This window comes from Diceros bicornis, chromosome X (genome assembly GCF_020826845.1).
Source record: "Diceros bicornis minor isolate mBicDic1 chromosome X, mDicBic1.mat.cur, whole genome shotgun sequence".
Classification (NCBI taxonomy): Eukaryota; Metazoa; Chordata; class Mammalia; order Perissodactyla; family Rhinocerotidae; genus Diceros; species Diceros bicornis.
The window spans coordinates 33,407,861-33,426,429 of record NC_080781.1 but is presented as its reverse complement, the minus strand read 5'-3'; positions in this window follow the sequence as shown (position 1 = coordinate 33,426,429).

The following is an 18,569-nucleotide window of genomic DNA, read 5'->3' as shown; positions in this document are numbered from 1 at the left end:
ATGTATGTCTTTAATTTTCTCCAGAAATGATTTGCAATCATCTTCCCTCATCACTGCATTTTTCAGGATGGAGAAAGCCATTGTGTTTGTGGTACACTTTGAGTTCTTGGAGTGACTGATAGCATTGCAACTTGGATGATTCAGGAAGGATTTTTATTCTCTTTAACGTATTATATTAATAAGTAAATTTAAAGCAGACTTTCTCCAGCTTAATTGCTTTTATGACATTCCATTGAGTCCCTGTGGTTTATATAATAAGGCTGACTCTCTTGGAAGGTTGACTTACCTGGCCAGAAGGAAGAGAAATCACTGTTGAGCCTAAACTTATTCCCAGTGTTGATTCATCTTTCCAGATGCATCAGCACAATCTTATCCACCTTGATCAAGGATATGGCAAGAATGAGACCATTGTTCTGGGTCAAGAACTCTTCCAAATTCTGTTCCTGGTTCTTCCAAGGCAGGAATGCAAACTCAGCATCTGGTAAATGGGTCATAACCTTTTTTAGGTCACAGACATTTTGAGTATCTGACGAAAGCTCTGTTGATCCAGGTCCTCTAAGACAGGATTAGCCGTGCAAGAGATTTATTGAGAGAAAGGCTTGTGAGGGAAAATGAGCAGGGAGGGCGGAACTGGGGAGGCTAGGAGAGCCGTCAGACTGAGAAGGATATCTGATCTGACCCCCTGTAGAAGAGAGGGAAGAAAGGAAGGTGAGGTGAAAGTGTCTTAGACTTCAGTGCAGATTTAATAGAGTTTGACAAGCTTCTTGGGGAGTCCTCTAGCAAAAGTTGCCTGTCAGAGGAGTCCCACATCACCTAGGAACACACCTACCTTAGTGTCCTTGCCATACTCACTTACTGGGTGGGAGCCGCTGGAGCTATCGGTTCATTACACGCCCGACAGTCAAAGGTCTGAGAGGGGCATTCTCATGGCCACTAGTTTACTCCTTGCTCTACACAGATCTACTTCACACAAATTCAGGGAACAGATCCTCCGTGGTTCCCACAGACCTCTCTTCCTGAGGGGAAAACTCAGAAAAGGAGGGTTAGTGGGATGAATTACAGTTGCTACAGTGGTCTTGGAGCTGCAATTGGTACTCATCCTCTGTCTCCTTTACTACCCATTCTAAATTTCTCTCACCTTCTGTAAGTCTTACTGGCTTTACCTGGTGGTATAACCCAAACCTTCATTCCTGAGAGGTCTGAGCCCTTGGAAATCATACCCTTCTGAGGCTTAGGGTTGCTACACTTGCCCATTCAGTCATAATTGGGTAAGAGAGTACCAAGAGGTGCCCAAGTGTATCACCTGGGTAACACACATTTCGCCCTGCTGCCAGTATGTAAAAGCAGTCCACTTCCTTCTGATGATCAGCATCAGTTACTCTTGCCATGATTGTGACTCTTCTTTTTGCCTGCTTGTCCCTAGACACAAGGAGTCCAAAGTGTCCTGGTGGTAGCCATAGCTTGTAGTTCAATGGGACCCTTCCTGCATCATCTGGCAAGAGTGTGCCTTCTTTGAGAACCAGGGCCATCAACCCTGTTGAGCCCGGAGTTGATGGGACTGGAAGCATAGAATCCTCTAGTAGTAAGTGGAGCCACTCATGCTTCCACCCCTTGATCCCTGGATCCATGTGTTTTTCCTACTGGGGACACAGCACCAGATAGAGGTTTCTGATTTAATATATACATTGTGTCCTGAAGGGCACCCCCTTCTTTCAGAGTGTTGCTTCAAAACTGGCACTGTAGTTACTCCTTTCAAAATCCGTTACAGTGTTCTGTGAGGCTGGCTGCCTCTGGTTAGCATGGTGCATGATATGACCAGTAGATCCCATGGTCATGGACTCACACGCACTCCTCCTTTGCTGTAAAATGGGTCCCCTGTTCAGTTGTTATATTGCAGAGGATTCCAGGCTTGTGGATCAGGCCTTTCATAACCCCCTGGATAGTGGTTCTGGCTGAGGCTCTACAAGCGAGAAAGGTGAACCCATGCCTAGAATAGGTATATAGCCCTGTGAGGACAAACTGCTGGCCCTTGACCCCAAGTGACTGAGAGATAGTGCCATATCTAGGAGCTCAGTATGGGTCTCTATTGCCAACAGGTTAGACATTCAAAGGCAGCAGGAGCTAAATCAGCTTTGTAAGTGGGTGTCCATCTTATTGGCCTACGTCTCGGCCACCATGGCCACTTCATGAATATGCCTTGTTGGGGTGCATATTCATGCACCCCATGCCCAGTCATACCAATTCTGGGGTGACTAATGACAAAGGCCAGCTGATGTCAACTGGCTGAGTCATTTGGCCTACTTGGTTATTTGGTGCCTCTTCTGTAGTAGATGCTTTCTGGTAGACATTTACATGTGATACAAAGATCTTCACATTTTGTACCCACTTTCATATTTCCATCCACATGCCTCTACCCCAGAACCCCTTGTTTCTGATATTCTAGTCTTCCCTTCCAGGACATTGGCTACTGCCCATGAATCTAAATATTCTTACCTCAGACCACTGTTCCTTCCACTCAACGTGGATGACCAGATGCACCACTTCAGCTCCACCCATTGGGAAGATTTTCCCTCTCATTATCATGCAAGGCCACTCCTGAATGTGGTGTAATGCAGCCACTATCCGTTTTCAGCTTTCACTCACACACTGTGCCAAACCATCTGTAAACCAAGCAGGAACTTTATTCTTCTCCTTCAGCTGTTTGTATGAGAACTCTCCGCCATATGGCTATAGGTTCAAGCCTTGGTGGGACACTGGTACAACTCTTACGGGTGACGTGGGAATCTGGGCTACCTGCTCTTGCAATTTACTTGTGTCCTCTGGTCTTCCTTGGGCCTTATTCTGGATGTACCATTTCCATGTTATTATGGACTGATGCTAGGCCTGTCTGATTTTATGACTTCATGGTTCAGAAAGAAGTCAACTCATAATGGGTAATTCCAGCTGTATGGCCACTTGGTGCCCTTTGTCAAATGTTTTGTCTCTTCGAGGGCCCAGTAACATACCACAACCTGTTTCTCAAAAGGCATATCATTTTCTGCTGTGGATGGCTTGCTCTTGCTCCAGACTCCCAGGGCCTACATTGTTTTTCTCCCACTGGAGCTTGCCATAAGCTCCATGCTGTATCTTTTTCCACCACTGACACTTGTAACACCATGAGTATTCTGGATTGTATGGCCTAAGTGGCAGGTTGGTTGTACCATAACCTGGACCTGCTGCAGAACCCTTTCCTGCTTTGACCCTACTTACAGCTGGCAGTCTTCTTTGCCAGAGGAATATTGCTAGGAGTGGAATGTGCTGCCTCCAGAACTCAAAGAGATCTACCACATGTTGTGCCTCCTTCCCTGTAGTAGGGGATATAAGATTCAGCACTGTTTTTTTATTTTGGAGGGGGTATTCCAGCATGCCCCTCGCCCCTAGACTCCTCCAGTAGGATCACCACTAATGAAATCTTTAGCAATTAAGTCACCACTTTGTGCCAGAGATTATCTGTGCCCCACCTACCATCATCTTCACCTGCAGGACAGTGAATGACCAAGTTCCAACTCCACATGTTACTGCCCATATTCTCAGACCACTCCTGGTACCACTTAGGTGGTCCAGATCCTATGAGAAGCAGATGCCACAATGGAACTAGCCATGCAAGAGATTTATTAGGGACAGTGCCTATGAGGGAAAATGGGGAGGGAACTGGAGGAAGTGGGAGACCTCAAAGCAGATCTGACTCTGGGAAAAGGAGAAAGAAAAGGGAGGAAGAAGGTAGGAAGGTCGGGTGGAAGCATCTTAGACTCCAACGCAGTTCTGAAGGAGTTCTGCAAGGCTATCAGGGAGTCCTTGAACCAGAAGTGCTCTCAGAGAAGTCTTGTGTCATTGGCTTGGAGCAGGCTGTGGGAAGCATGGCCTTGGCATCAGCACAATGATGGAGTTCAGAGTGCAGCAATGGGGACCATCAGTCATTTATGGTCCTTGTAGTAGGAGATCTGGGAGGTCTGTTTTCATGGCTGCCACAAAAGCTTTGTTTCCCTTCACAGAAAAAATACTAATATACACATGTAAAAATGTGTATAACTTCATGGGGTTCATGGACCTTCTCAAGTCCATTCATTGGACCCCATGGGTGGTTAAGAATACATGTTGTCAGAATTTATTGGTGATCCCATTTAATGAGAATAGACTGCTGTGGGCTTTTATCTGAAAGATAAACAACACATCTTCAAAAGACACTATAATTTCCTTAAGGATGTGTTATAGCCTCTTGATTAAAAAGGAGGGAGCCTATAACCTCTTAATATTTTGTACAGTAGAATATACATTGTAGATAATCTGAATATGTTGGATGGGTATCCAATAAGGATTCCAGCCAAAATAGTCTCATTTTGGGGATAGTTTTAGCAGTAGGATTGGGAAGCAGCAATGGCTTTTTAATCTTGAAGCTCTTTCTTGTCCTGTAGTTTGGCAGAGATTTGGTGAATCACCAATTGCAGAAGGTTCAGACCTTCATTCTAATAAAGAAGATGCCCAATTTCTTTAATCAAATAAAATGTTTTCAAAATGTAATTCCTCTTTGGTAAGCAGTGCAGTTAAAGCCGTGCAGTGGAATATATTTCCAAATCCAGACAAAGGATGACCTTGGGCAACTCCCTTAATGACTGTGCTTTGGATTCTCCTACCTTTTTAATGTTTAAAAATATAAATACATTTATTTATTTATTTATAATTTTAATTGAGATAACATTTACATACTTGAAAGTGCACATATATTAAAAGAACAGCTCAATGAATTTTTACATACACCGATGTAACTGCCAATCAGATCAAGATATAGAACATTTCCAGGACCCTCAGAAGTCTCCCTCATGCTCCTTCCCAGTCAGTACCCATCCACATAAAAGAAACCCAACTAAAAAGAAACTTTTGACTTCTATAACCATAGATTAATTTTGCCTGGCCTTGAACTTTGTGAGCTCCTTTGTGTCTGGCTTCTTCTACTCTGCATTATGTCTGTGAGATTCAGCCATGTTTTTGTGAGTGACTATACTTCATTTATTTTCACTGCTGTATAGAATTCCATTGTGTGACTATGCTATCATTTACTGACCTATTTTACTGTTGATGGATATTAGGGTTGTTGCCAGTCTGGGGCTATTATGAAAAAAGCTGCTATGGATTCTTGAACATGTCTTTTGATGGACATAAGCACTCATTTATCTTGAGTGCATATCCAGGAGTGAAATTGCTGGGTGATGGGACATATGTATGTTCAGCTTTGCTAGATATTGCCCAATAGCTCTGTAACATGGTTGCACCAGTTTACACTCCCGTCAGCAAGGTGTTTTAGTTTTAGCTGTTCCCTATCCTAGCCTCACAAACAGTAAGTATTGTAATTCCTTTAAATTCTAGCCATTCTGGTGGGGATTCTCCACTTTTAGGTAAGATTAACTGAGCTATTATCAGTCAGGAAAAAGACACATCAGTGCTCTCAGAACCTCTTAGAGAGAGCTTGGGATGGTTTTACCCTGCTAGATACACAGGGTTGTGATGTGGATTTATTTTATTGACTATTTATTGCAGCATTCTTGGTTCTTTGGAAGTGGACCTATAAAAATAACAAAAGAGTTTTATAATTACAAAGGCCCTTAGAAAAGCCACTGGAAATGATTCCTGGAAACTGCAAGTCGAGCCTGTGGCCCAAATTTGAAGTAGTACTAGGAGGGAAATGGCCACTTCAGGGACCAGAGAAGTGGCCAGCTCCAGAGGCAGGAATGGATCATGTATTTTATTACTGAGAATAACTGTCCACTCTTACTTAAATATGTATAACTTCTTCTCAACAGCATTTAAAGGATTAATAATTTAATTATCAAAGAACTTAAACTTTGTTAGGTCAGAGAAACAGAAATGTTGACATTCACAAGGTTCTGCTGTTATTAAGCTTTTCTTGATGAAAGAGGAAGGACAGGGAAGCTATAAATAATTATAACTAAGTAGTTTCTCTACTTTATTCTACTCTCAGACCCATGAGCAGGAAATACGTTTGTTTGATCTATTAATCTGTAAATCAAGATTTGAAGACAAGAAATATAGATCCAGCCTCTCCTTTAATCCTTTCCTTTAACTACTCTCACCCTACAAAACTGCCTTGATTTGTCTATGGGGCTCTATTTCTAAATGTATCAAAATAGTTAAAAATGAACAAGCGTTTACTGATTACTTTCTTTGTGCTAGGTAAGGGGCTAGGGATCCTTGCATCTATTATCATAGTCATACTTCACACCAAGTATCTTCCTTACGTTCTGCTCATCCCTGTGAAGCTGAGAGATTATATTTATATGCTTTAAAGATAGAACTAATATATATGGTGACAGATAAAAATTAGACTATTGGTGGTGAGTAAGATGCAGTCTATAAACTGATAAATAATAATGTACACCTGACCTTACACAATGTTATAAACCATTATGATCTCAATAAAATCATTGGAAAAAAAAAGATAGAACTATAGGGGCAAAGAGGTTAAGTGACCTGCTTTTATATGTTTCATGATAATTTCAAGTCCAAAGTTTCTTCTTTTTCTTTGCCTTTTAAATTCAACTGCCAAGTCCTGTCAGTTTTCACTTGGATCAAGTCTTCCATTGCCACAACTGCTATTCTAGTTCAGGGAACAAAATAGCCATGAGACTGGTTTCTCAAATCAATCTACACAGTATCACCAGATCAATCTTGATTGAAATGCTGCTTTCATTATGTCCCTCCCTCATGCCAAACTATTCAATGGCTCCCCAAAGCCTGCAGGAAAAATTCCAAACTTAGTAGCTTATTGATGAGGGAGCTCCTCAGTTCTGCACCAACATACTTTTCCAAATACCTCTACACACAAATCCTCCATTTCAAACAATATGGACGACTCACTGGCCATCAAACAAGAATTCCCATCTCACACATTCCCATCTCACACATTTGCTTACGTTCCTGCCAACCTGAATGCCCTTCTCCTTTTTCCTTACCTATCCAAATGCTGCCAGTCCTTCAATGATGGAGTCATATCCATCCACTGACCTGAAGGATTTCCTTATCTGTCCTGCAGGAGATATTTTCTCCCTTCTCTGAAGTCTTGTGGCATTTCACAGTTGTATTAAGCAGACAGCAAATTATTTACAGAGTAACAACAGAATGAAAGGTGGCATGGTAGATTTGAAAATAAATTATATAGTCCTTGAACTGAAAGACCTCAAAATGTGAGATGACAACATAAATGGAAAATTTAATTAGGAAATTAAAGATACATTAGTAACATTTTTGAGCATGTACTAAGTAGCAGGCCATGTACTATTTTCCCTGGACTTGCACTTTTATTTCTATAAATAGGCACTATCATTATCTTCTATTTACAGATAAGGAAGCTGAGGCTTTGAGACGTTATGAGACTTAACCAAGGTCATCCAGCTAATAAGAAGAGAGGTGGGATTTGAATAGCCCATATTCTTATTCCTTAGGCTATAGTGCACTCGAGATGTAATCTCAAGTTCCAGTTGCTCCATGAGAAAAACAGGGATATTGGGGGGATGTAACTTTGAAAGACTAATAGGAAAGTGAATATGGAGAAGCAGGGGAGGGCAAGAATTAACAATGGAGAAATAAAAAGATAGAGTGAAGCATGAGCCAATAAAATGGAGCTTAGAATCCTGGAGCTAGTTCTGTAAAATTTGTCTTCCGCGGTCCTCCTTTTATAAACAGATCTGTTATAGATTCTTAAATGGCTCAAGTTCAGTCAGATATTTTGTTCTCAGCTTTAAAGCTGTGGAAATGCCATTTTATTGGTTTGTCAACAGTTGAGTAGACTTTAAGGACTAACTCATACCAAGCAAATATCTAAGAGATTGATGGATAAACCAGGTAACTGTATTCATGTATAATGACACTGTTTTACAATACACTCAACTCATGGCTGTCCTCACAGAACACTCGTAATGGATATGTCCTATCAATGGCTTCCCACCGCATTTAGAATAAAAACCAAAATTCTTGCCTTGGCCTTAAAGGCCTACATGGGCTAACTCCTATTGAACTTTCTGGACTTGTGTTCCTCTCTGCCTTGCTCGCTACACTCTATCTGTACTCATCTTTTTCCAGTTCCTTGAAGAAGCCAAGCCCCTTTTCATCTCAGGGCCAACCTGTACACTATTCCCTCTATCTAAAATACTCTTCTCCTCCATTCTTCACTTAATTATATGGAGATCAGAAATTAAATACCTTAATTTCTTTTACTGACCTAAGTTAAATGTAATTTTTACAATTACATTTAATGAAAAGCCTTGAGGGGAGATAATCTTATTAGCATAAGTACTTTGAGAATTAATTCTAAGTGTCATGATGGTTGTACAAGTCTCAGGAAGATAACGAAGAAAAGTCAGAGGACATTTACATTCCAGTGACCACGTGAGAAGGCACTGTTGAAAAAATAGCCAGTAGGTGCATGAGTTTTTAAAGATAAAGATATGTGCTCTGTCACTTGTTAATGGGATAAGATCTTCAGAGAGATGTTCTATGACAAGGCTTATAAATATAAAATGTCTAGGATAACCACTTCAGCTCATAAAACATGTTTGTTGTAGGAACTTGAGTTGTTCACTTAAGTGATAAAGTATTTTTGTAATAAATGGAATGGGCTCACTTAAGCAATAAATGAACTTACCAGCCCTACAGCTCAACCTACAGCTGTAGAAGAACTGGCATCACCCCAGACAAATCTGATCCAAATCCGATAAAAAGCCTGGGTCCCCCAATTATTTTCATCAGTCAGGACTCAGTTTTAAGGTCACCTTCTCTGAGAGGCTTTCTCTGGGCACAGTATTTAAAGCAGCACTACTCAAATTTTGGAAAATCACTAGGTAAAACTACAGAGGCCCAGGCCCTCCCTACTTTAATAAGCCAGGGCCTTGGTAGTCTTTATTAGCTCTCCAGGTGATTCTGATACTCACCAAAGTTTGAGAACAACTGATCCAAATGTGTACCTTTAGTCCCTTTATTCTCTATTGGAGTATCCTATTTGTTTCCTTCACAGCTGTTATCACAATATCTATTTGCTGTGGTTATCTGTCTCCCCTCCTAGACTATAGGCACCATGAGGAATGGATCATGTCTTTCTTGTCCATTACTATATCCCCAGTGCCCAACACAGTGCCTGGCACAAAGCTGGGGCTCAAAACAATAGATGGCTTGTTATGCATAGGATGAATAAAAAGAGATTTCAATATGGATTTTATCCATAGTTAGTACAGCCAAGACTTGCTTTATAGAAGTGAGTCATTAACTTTTTATTTTCCAACAGAATCTTTTTGAGGAATGCTACTAAATATTACAGATAAAATCAGAGTAGAGTCAGCTGTTCTGGTTTAATCTGGAATGGGTGTTCCAGAGTTCTTCCCACTTGGCCTCCCTTGGATCCCTGAAGGCAGTATAGGACCTTGCTTCACAATGGATGGTCCCTGGACCAGCAGCATCAATGGATGGTACAAAAGGAATGGTGGGTAAAACTGCTGGGAGACCTTGGCACGAATCAAGGCCGTAGAAGCAAAAGTCATTTTATTCTTCACTATCACATACAGGCAGTTTTTTAAAAAGCCATATTCATTTATGAACATCCTTGATGAAGCAGTAAAAATTATTAATATTAAATTTCAACCCTTGAGTACATGTCTCTTTAATATTCTGTGTGATGGCATGAGAAGTAAGCATTAAGCGTTTCTGTTGCATAACGAAATATGATGATTGTCTTGAAGAAAAGCACTTGTGTAATTCTTTGAGTTGTATGTTGAACTAGCTGCCTTTTACATGGAACACCAGTTTTAATTGAAAATAAAAAACAACTGACAAACTATGGTCATTAGGACTTGGGTATTTGGCAGACATCTTCTTGAAAATGAACAAAGAGAACCTGTCACGTGAAGGAAAATAACTGATAGTATTTGTTGCCAAAGATAATATTTGAGCTTTCAAGAGAAAATTAGAATTGTGTAAAATTTGTATCTGCTTCACAATACTTAAAGATTTTTCTAATGAGATAGGTGGTTGTCTTAGTCCATTTGGGCTGCTATAACAAAATACCACAGACTGGGTAGCTTATAAACAGCAGACATATACTTCTCACGGTCCTGGAGGTTGAGAAGTCCAAGATCAAGGTGTCAGTATGGTCGTGTTCTGGTGATGACCCTCTTCTTGGTTCATAGCCAGTGCCTTCTCACTGTGTCCTCACATAGTGGAAGGGGCTAAGGAGCTCTGTGGGGTCTCTTTTATAAGGCACTAATCCCATTTATGAGGGCTCCATCTTCATGACTTCAGCACCTCCAAAGGCCCTAACTTCTAATACTATAATCTTTGAGGTCAGGATTTCAACATATGAATTTTGAGGGGAACACAAACATGCAGACCATAGCAGTGGTAATATTAACAAATGTGATGTTTTTGATTTTATATAATGTGCCATCATTTGGAAGATCTGCATAATTCAGTGAACTAATGTTTTTCCAAATGACCAATGCGGAATCACGTATGGGTAAATGATCTATTCAAAGTATAAGATAGACATGAAGTTTAATGTAACAGTGTAGAAAAGTTCATTTATGTGGTTTCAGATTCCACATTGCAACTAATCTTTAAGGAGCTAATACTTGTGGAGTTTCAGAGTAACATCAAAGAATATCCATGATTATTTGAAAAGGCTATTAAAATAGTCCTCCCTTTTCAACTACTACTTATCTGTGTGAGGCTGGATATTCTTCCTATACTTCAAACCAACATAGTGCCACAGATGGAATGCAGAAGCAGATATGAGAATTCAACTGTCTTCTATTAAGGCAGGCATCAAAGACGTGTAAAACTATAAAACAATGTCAGCCACTTTACTCGTTAACTTTGTTTTGGAAAATATATTTCATAAAAATATATTATTTATATTAACCTATAATAGGTTTACTATTGTTATTTTTAAATTAATAAACAAATATTTCTAAAATTTCTCAGTTTTTTAATTTCTAATGTGGTATGTGCTGATAGATATATCCCATATAAACAAAAGATTTTTGAGATCTTCATAATTTATGAGAGTATAAAGAGGTCCTGAGAGGCAGAGTCAACATGGCGGCGTACGCAGACTCTGAACTCACCTCCTCCCGCGGACACAGCCAATTTACAACTACTCGTGGAAAAATTACCCCTGAGACAGAACTGAAAACTGCATAAGAGGAACTCCTGCAACAACGGACAACCCTAACTGAGGTAGAAGAGGCAGAGGCTCCCTTCTGGAGAGGAAAAACGCCCCCTTCACAAGCCGCCAGCTTCACGGCCGCCAGGAGCAGCTCACAGGTACGCAGCCTCCCTGGAGGCGCCGCGCCCTGAGCCCGGGAGCGCCCCCGCTGTGGGCATTCTGTGGACCCAGCACAATCGAGAGCAGCAGCATAATATCTGACTTTGCCTGCTACTAAAACACTGGGGAGTACCACCAGAAAACCCGGTTCACAAAGAAACTAAAACCGGCCCTTAAAGGGCCTGCACGCAAACTCACCCGTTTCAGAAAGCAACCTAAAATCACCAGAAAGAAAGGTGCACAGTGCTTTGGTGAAAAGAGACTCACCTAATAGGCCCTGAGTGCATCTCGGTGAGGGGTGAGACCTCTCCAGGGACTGGGACATTGACGGCGGCCATGGTTGTGGCCTGGTGTGGGCGTGCTGACACAGACGCCACTGGAGTTCTCCCTGAGGCCTACTAGCCCAGGGTCTGCCCCACCCGCTAGAGCACCGATTTAATCCAGCTCAGCCAGGGCAGGCAGCCCCCCCTAGAGACTGGCCCCACCCAACAACAAGCCCTCAGGCAACTTGTGGGCCTGCATAGATTGGTGACTGGATTCTCTGCAGCCTGGCAACTGAGCCCACTTGAGCGGGGCAGGGTGTGCACAAGGAGCGGGTGGAGAGTGTGGGGCGGTGGCAGAGTGTGTGGGGCTCCCGCTGTGGGGAGACTGGGTCCGCTTGGGGAGGTCGGGGCGCTCACACGGGGCAGGACTGTGTTGACTGTGTGTGTGGACCTGTGGGCGGCAGGGTTTGTCAGCTGCAGACTTGGGCTTCTCAAAGACCCACATAGGAGGTTTGCCCCACCTTCCAAAGCCTGAAACGATTGGGTGCTCCTGTGCCTGAGACCAGCCCCACCCAGCTGCAATCCTCAGAGAGCTGACAAGAGACCTAATAGGCTAGAGGCTTACAGCAACTGTAAGGCCCTGAGCCTAACAACCTGCCACGCTGGGGGCCTACTCACTTAAAAGAAATACTGCAACACAAATGTGGTATTAGAACTTGCAGCCAACTATGCTGGGGCTCCCCACACCTGATAAAGAGACTGAAGGGCCCACAACAACTACAAGCAGCTGAGCATTACAACAGCTGGCGAGGAGCATAACTCGGCCTCCCTGGGCGCCTACAGGGAGAGCAAACAGGCCACAACAGAACGAAACACGTAGCCCACATAGGGGTCACCCCTGGAACATTGAGAACTGAGGGAAGCACACTGGAAGCCTCCTAAGGCATCACTTACATAAGGTCACCTATCCAAGAGCAGGAGACGTAGCTGACCTACCTAATACGTAGACACAAGCACAGGGAAAGAGGCAAAATGAAGAGGCAAAAGAATACATTCCAAGTAAGGGAACAGGACAAAACCCCAGAAAAGGAACTAAGTGAAACAAAAATGAGCAACCTACCTGACAGAGAGTTCAAACTAAGAGTGTTAAGGATGCTCACTGATCTGGGGAGAAGAATAGATGAACTCAGTGAGAATGTCAACAAAGAAATGGAAGATATAAAAAAGAACCAATCAGAAATGAAGAATACAATACTGGAAATGAAAAATTCATTAGAGGGACTCAAAAGAAGAGTAGAGGATACAGAATAACGGATCTGTGAGCTGGACGAAAGACTAGAAGAAATTACCCAAGGTGAACAGGTAAAAGAGAAAAGAATTAAAAAGAGTGAGGACAGTCTAAGGGACCTCTGGGACAACATCAAGCACACTAACATCCATGTTATAGGTGTCCCGGAAGGAGAAGAGCGAGACAAGGGGGCAGAGAATCTATTTCAAGAAATAATAGATGAAAACTTCCCTAACCTAAGGAAGGAAACAGACATCCAGGTACAGGAATCACAGAGAGCCCCAAACAAGATAAACCCAAAGAGGCCCACACCAAGACACATCATAATCAAAATGTCCAGAATTAAAGATAAAGAGAGAATCCTAAAAGCCGCAAGAGAATGTCAAGTTACATACAAAGGAAACCCCATAAGGCTATCAGCTGACTTCTCAGCAGAAACCTTACAGGCTAGAAGAGAATGGCATGATATATTTAAAGTGCTAAGAGGAAAAAACTTACAGCCAAGAATACTCTACCCAGCAAGGTTATCATTCAAAATGGAAGGAGAGATCAAAAATTTCCCAGATAAGCAAAAATTAAAGGAGTTTTTCACCAAGAAACCAGTGCTACAAGAAATGTTAAAGGGACTGATTTAAGGGGAAAAGAGAAGACCACAAATAGGAAAAATTATCTATTTCCATGATTAGAACGTAATGGATACAAATGCACAAAAAAGAGGTTAGATATGATATCAAAAACATAAAAGGAGGGAGGAGGGGAGTTAAGAGTACAGCTTTCAGACAGAGGTCAAACTAAAGTGACCATCAATTCTGTATAGAAGAAGAAAGGAACAGAGAAGGACTACTAAAACACTGAGAAAAAAAAAAAGTTAAAAAATGGCAGAAAGTACATACTTATCAATAGCTACTTTAAACGTCAATGGACTAAATGCTCCAATTAAAAGGCATAGGGTGGCTGACTGGATAAAAAAACAAGACCCATATATATGCTGCATACAAGAGACACACTTCAGACCTAAAGACACTCACAAACTGAAAGTGAAGGGATGGAAAAAGATACTCCACGCAAATGGCAATGAAAAGAAAGCTGGGGTAGCAGTACTCATATCAGACAAAATAGACTTTAAAACAAAAACTGTAAAAAGAGACAAGGGCATTACATAATGATCAAGGGAACAATCCAACAAGAGGATATAACACTTGTAAATATCTACGCACCCAATGTAGGTGCACCTAAATATATAAAGCAATTGTTAACAGACATAAAATGAGAAATAGACAGTAACACAATAATAGTAGGGGACTTTAAGACTCCACTTACACCAACAGATAGATCATCCAAACAGAAGATCAATAAGGAAACATTGGCCTTAAACGACACACTAGAACAGATGGACCTAGTAGATATATACAGAGCATTCCATCCAAAAACCAAAGAATACACGTTCTTTTCAAATGCACATGGAACATTCTCCAGGATTGATCACATATTAGGCCACAAAACAAGTCTCCATAATTTAAGAAGATTGAAATAATACCAAGTATCTTTTCTGACCACAACGGTATGAAACTAGAAGTCAACTATAGGAAGAAAATCAGAAAAACCACAAATACGTGGAGATTAAACAAAATGCTACTGAACAATGACTGGGTTAACGAAGAAATCAAAGAAGAAATAACAAAATACCTGGAGACAAATGAAAATGAAAATACTACCTGCCAGAATTTATGGGATACAGCAAAAGCGGTTCTAAGAGGGAAGTTTATAGCGATACAGGCCTATCTCAACAATCAAGAAAAATCTCAAATAAACAATCTAACAATGTACCTAAAGGAACTGGAAAAAGAAGAACAAACAAAGCCCCAAATCAGTAGAAGAAGGGAAATAATAAAAATCAGAGCAGAAATAAATGAAATAGAGACCAAAAAAACAATAGAAAAAATTAATAAAACCAAGAGCTGGTTCTTTGAAAAGATCAACAAAATTGACAAATCTTTAGCTAGACTCACCAAGAAAAAAAGAGAGAAGGCACAAATAAGTAAAATCAGAAATGAAAGAGGAGAGGTTACAACAGACACCTCGGAAATACAAAAGATTATAAGAGAATACTATGAAAATCTATATGCCAACCAATTCGACAATCTGGAAGAAATGGATAAATTCTTAGAATCATACAACCTTCCAAAACTGGATCAAGAAGAAGTAGAGAATTTGAATAGACCAATCACCAGTAAGGAGATCAAACAGTAATCACAAACCTCCCCAAAAATAAAAGTCCAGGACCAGACGGCTTCCCTGGGGAATCCTACCAAACATTCAAAAAAGACTTAATACCTATCCTTCTCAAACTCTTCCAAAAAATTGAGGAGTGGGGGAAGCTCCCTAACTCATTCTACGAAGCTGACATTACCCTGATACCAAAACCAGACAAGGACAACACAAAAAAAGAAAATAACAGGCCAATATCACTGATGAACATAGATGCAAAAATCCTCAACAAAATACTAGCAAATCGCATACAACAATATGTTAAAAAGATTATACACCACGATCAAGTGGGATTTATTCCAGGGATGCAGGGATGGTTTAACATTCGCAAATCAATCAACGTAATACACCACATTAATAAAATGAAGAATAAAAATCACATGATCATCTCAATAGATGCAGAGAAAGCATTTGACAAGATACAGCATCCATTTATGATAAAAACTCTGAATAAAATGGGTATAGAAGGAAAGTATCTCAACATAATAAAGACCATATATGAGAAACCCACAGCTAATATCATCCTCAATGGTGAAAAACTGAAAGCCATCCCTCTAAGAACAGGAACCAGACAAGGATGCCCACTGTCACCACTCCTATTTAACATAGTACTGGAAGTCCTAGCCAGAGAAATCAGGCAAGAGAAAGAAAGAAAAGGGATCCAAATTGGAAAGGAAGAAGTGAAACTGTCACTATTTGCAGATGACATGATTTTATATATAGAAAACCCTAAAGAATCCACCAGAAAACTTTTAGAAGTAATAAACGAATATGGTAAAGTTGCAGGATACAAAGTCAACATACAAAAATCAGTTGCATTTCTGTACACTAACAACGAAGTAGCAGAAAGAGAAATTAAGAATACCATCCCATTTACAATTGCAACAAAAAGAATCAAATGCCTAGGAATAAACTTAACCAAAGAGGTGAAAGATCTGTACACCGAAAACTATAAAACATTTCTGAAAGGAATTGAAGAAGACACAAAGAAATGGAAAGATATTCCGTGCTCTTGGATTGGAAGAATTAACATAGTTAAGATGTCCATACTTCCTAAAGCCATCTATAGATTCAATGCAATTCCTATCAAAGTTCCAACAACATTTTTCACAGAAATAGAACAAAGAATCCTAAAATTTATATGGAACAACAAAAGACCCCGAATAGCTAAAGGAATCCTGAGAAAAAAGAACAAAGCTGGAGGTATCACACTCCCTGATTTCAAAATATACTACAAAGCTATAGTAACCAAAACAGCATGGTACTGGCACAAAGACAGACACACAGATCAATGGAATAGAATCGAAAGCCCAGAAATAAACCCACACATCTATGGACAGCTAATCTTTGACAAAGGAGCCAAGAACACACAATGGGGAAAAGAAAGTCTCTTCAACAAATGGTGTTGGGAAAACTGGATAGCCATATGCAAAAAAATGAAAGTAGACCCTGACCTTACACCATACACAAAAATTAACTCCAAATGGATTAAAGACTTGAATGTAAGACCTGAAACTATGAAACTTCTAGAAGAAAATATAGGCAGTACGCTCTTCGACATCGGTCTTAGCAACATCTTTTCAAACACCACGTCTGACCGGGCAAAAGAAACAATAGAAAAAATAAACAAATGGGACTACATCAAACTAAAAAGCTTCTGCACAGCAAAGGAAACCATCAACAAAACGAAAAGACGACCTAACAATTGGGAGAAGATATTTGCAAACCATACTTCTGATAAGGGCTTAATCTCCAAAATATATAAAGAACTCATGCATCTCACCAACAAAAAAACTACCAACCCAATTAAAAAATGGGCAAAAGACCTGAACAGACATTTCTCCAAAGAAGATATACAGATGACCAACAGACACATGAAAAGATGTTCAAAATCACTATCAGGGAAATGCAAATCAAAACTACAATGAGATATCACCTGACGCCCGTCAGAATGGCTATAATTAACAAGACAGGAAACAACATGTGTTGGAGAGGATGTGAAGAGAAGGGAACTCGCATACACTGCTGGTGGGAGTGCAAACTGGTGCGGCCACTATGGAAAACAGTATGGAGATTTCTCAAAAAATCAAGGATAGAACTACCATATGATCCAGCTATTCCACTGTTGGGTATTTATCCAAAGAACTTGAAAACACCAATTTGTAAAGGTACATGCACCCCTGTGTTCATTGCAGCGTTATTCACAATAGGCAAGACTTGGAAGCAACCTAAGTGCCCATCAAGGGACGAATGGATAAAGAAGCTGTGGTATATATACACAATGGAATACTACTCAGCCATAAGAAACGATGAAACCCAGCCATTTGTGACAACATGGATGGACATTGAGGGTATAATGCAAAGTGAAATAAGTCAGAGGGAGAAGGTCAAATACCGTATGATTTCCTTCATTAAGTAGTAGATAATAACAACAATAAACAAACACATAGGGACAGAGATTGGATTGGTGGTTACCAGAGGGGAAGGGGGGAGGGAGGAGGGTGAAAGGGATAATTCGCTACATGTGTGTGGTTATGGGTTGTAATTAGTATTTTGGTGGTGAACATGATGTAATCTATGCAGAAATAGAAGTACAATGATGTACACCTGAAATTTTTACAATGTCATAAACCAATGTTACTGCAATAAACAAAAAATTTAAAAAAAAAAAGAGGTCCTGAGACCAAATGTTCGAGAACTGCTGCCTTAAGAACAGTTTGTAAACTTCCTTTGGGCAGTTCTAGCCTCAGACAAAGATGGATAAACCCTGACGAGTTCTTCCTAATCCCTTTCCCCTTTTATCATCTAGACCCCAAGTTTGACAATTGCCAAATGCCTCTGGTTCATTTCACTTGAATGTACATTCCTGTCATGCTTTCCTAAGCAGAGTTTAGTCACTTTGATTAGATTTTTGGACTTTGGCGTGCATGATTTGGTTTGGCAACGAACCAGGTCGCATATTCACAAACCAGCTCCTAGAGAGAGAGAGAGATCAACTGAAGCATCAGCAGCTGGGTTCTGCCAACTTTGGAAGACAAGCTCATTCCTTGCACTCTTTTGGAGGCCAAATATTCTACTCAATATATTTCTGATAACTAGATATAATTTTGTTATACAGGGCCAAAGAAAAATATAAAGTGTTAGAAACAATAGATCAAATAAAAGGGGGCTAGTATTTATTTACCACTTGCTCTAAGCCAAATACTCTTATATGTGTTACTTCTTTTAATCCTCCCAACAACACTATGAGATGGGCATTGTTATCCCCATTTTACAGATAAGGAGAGCAGGGTTAGAGAGCTGTTCTATAGCAGAGGAGGGAGGAAAGCCAGGCCTCAGTGACTCCAAAGACAGAGTAATAGTCAGAGGATCTGGGTTGTGTCAAATA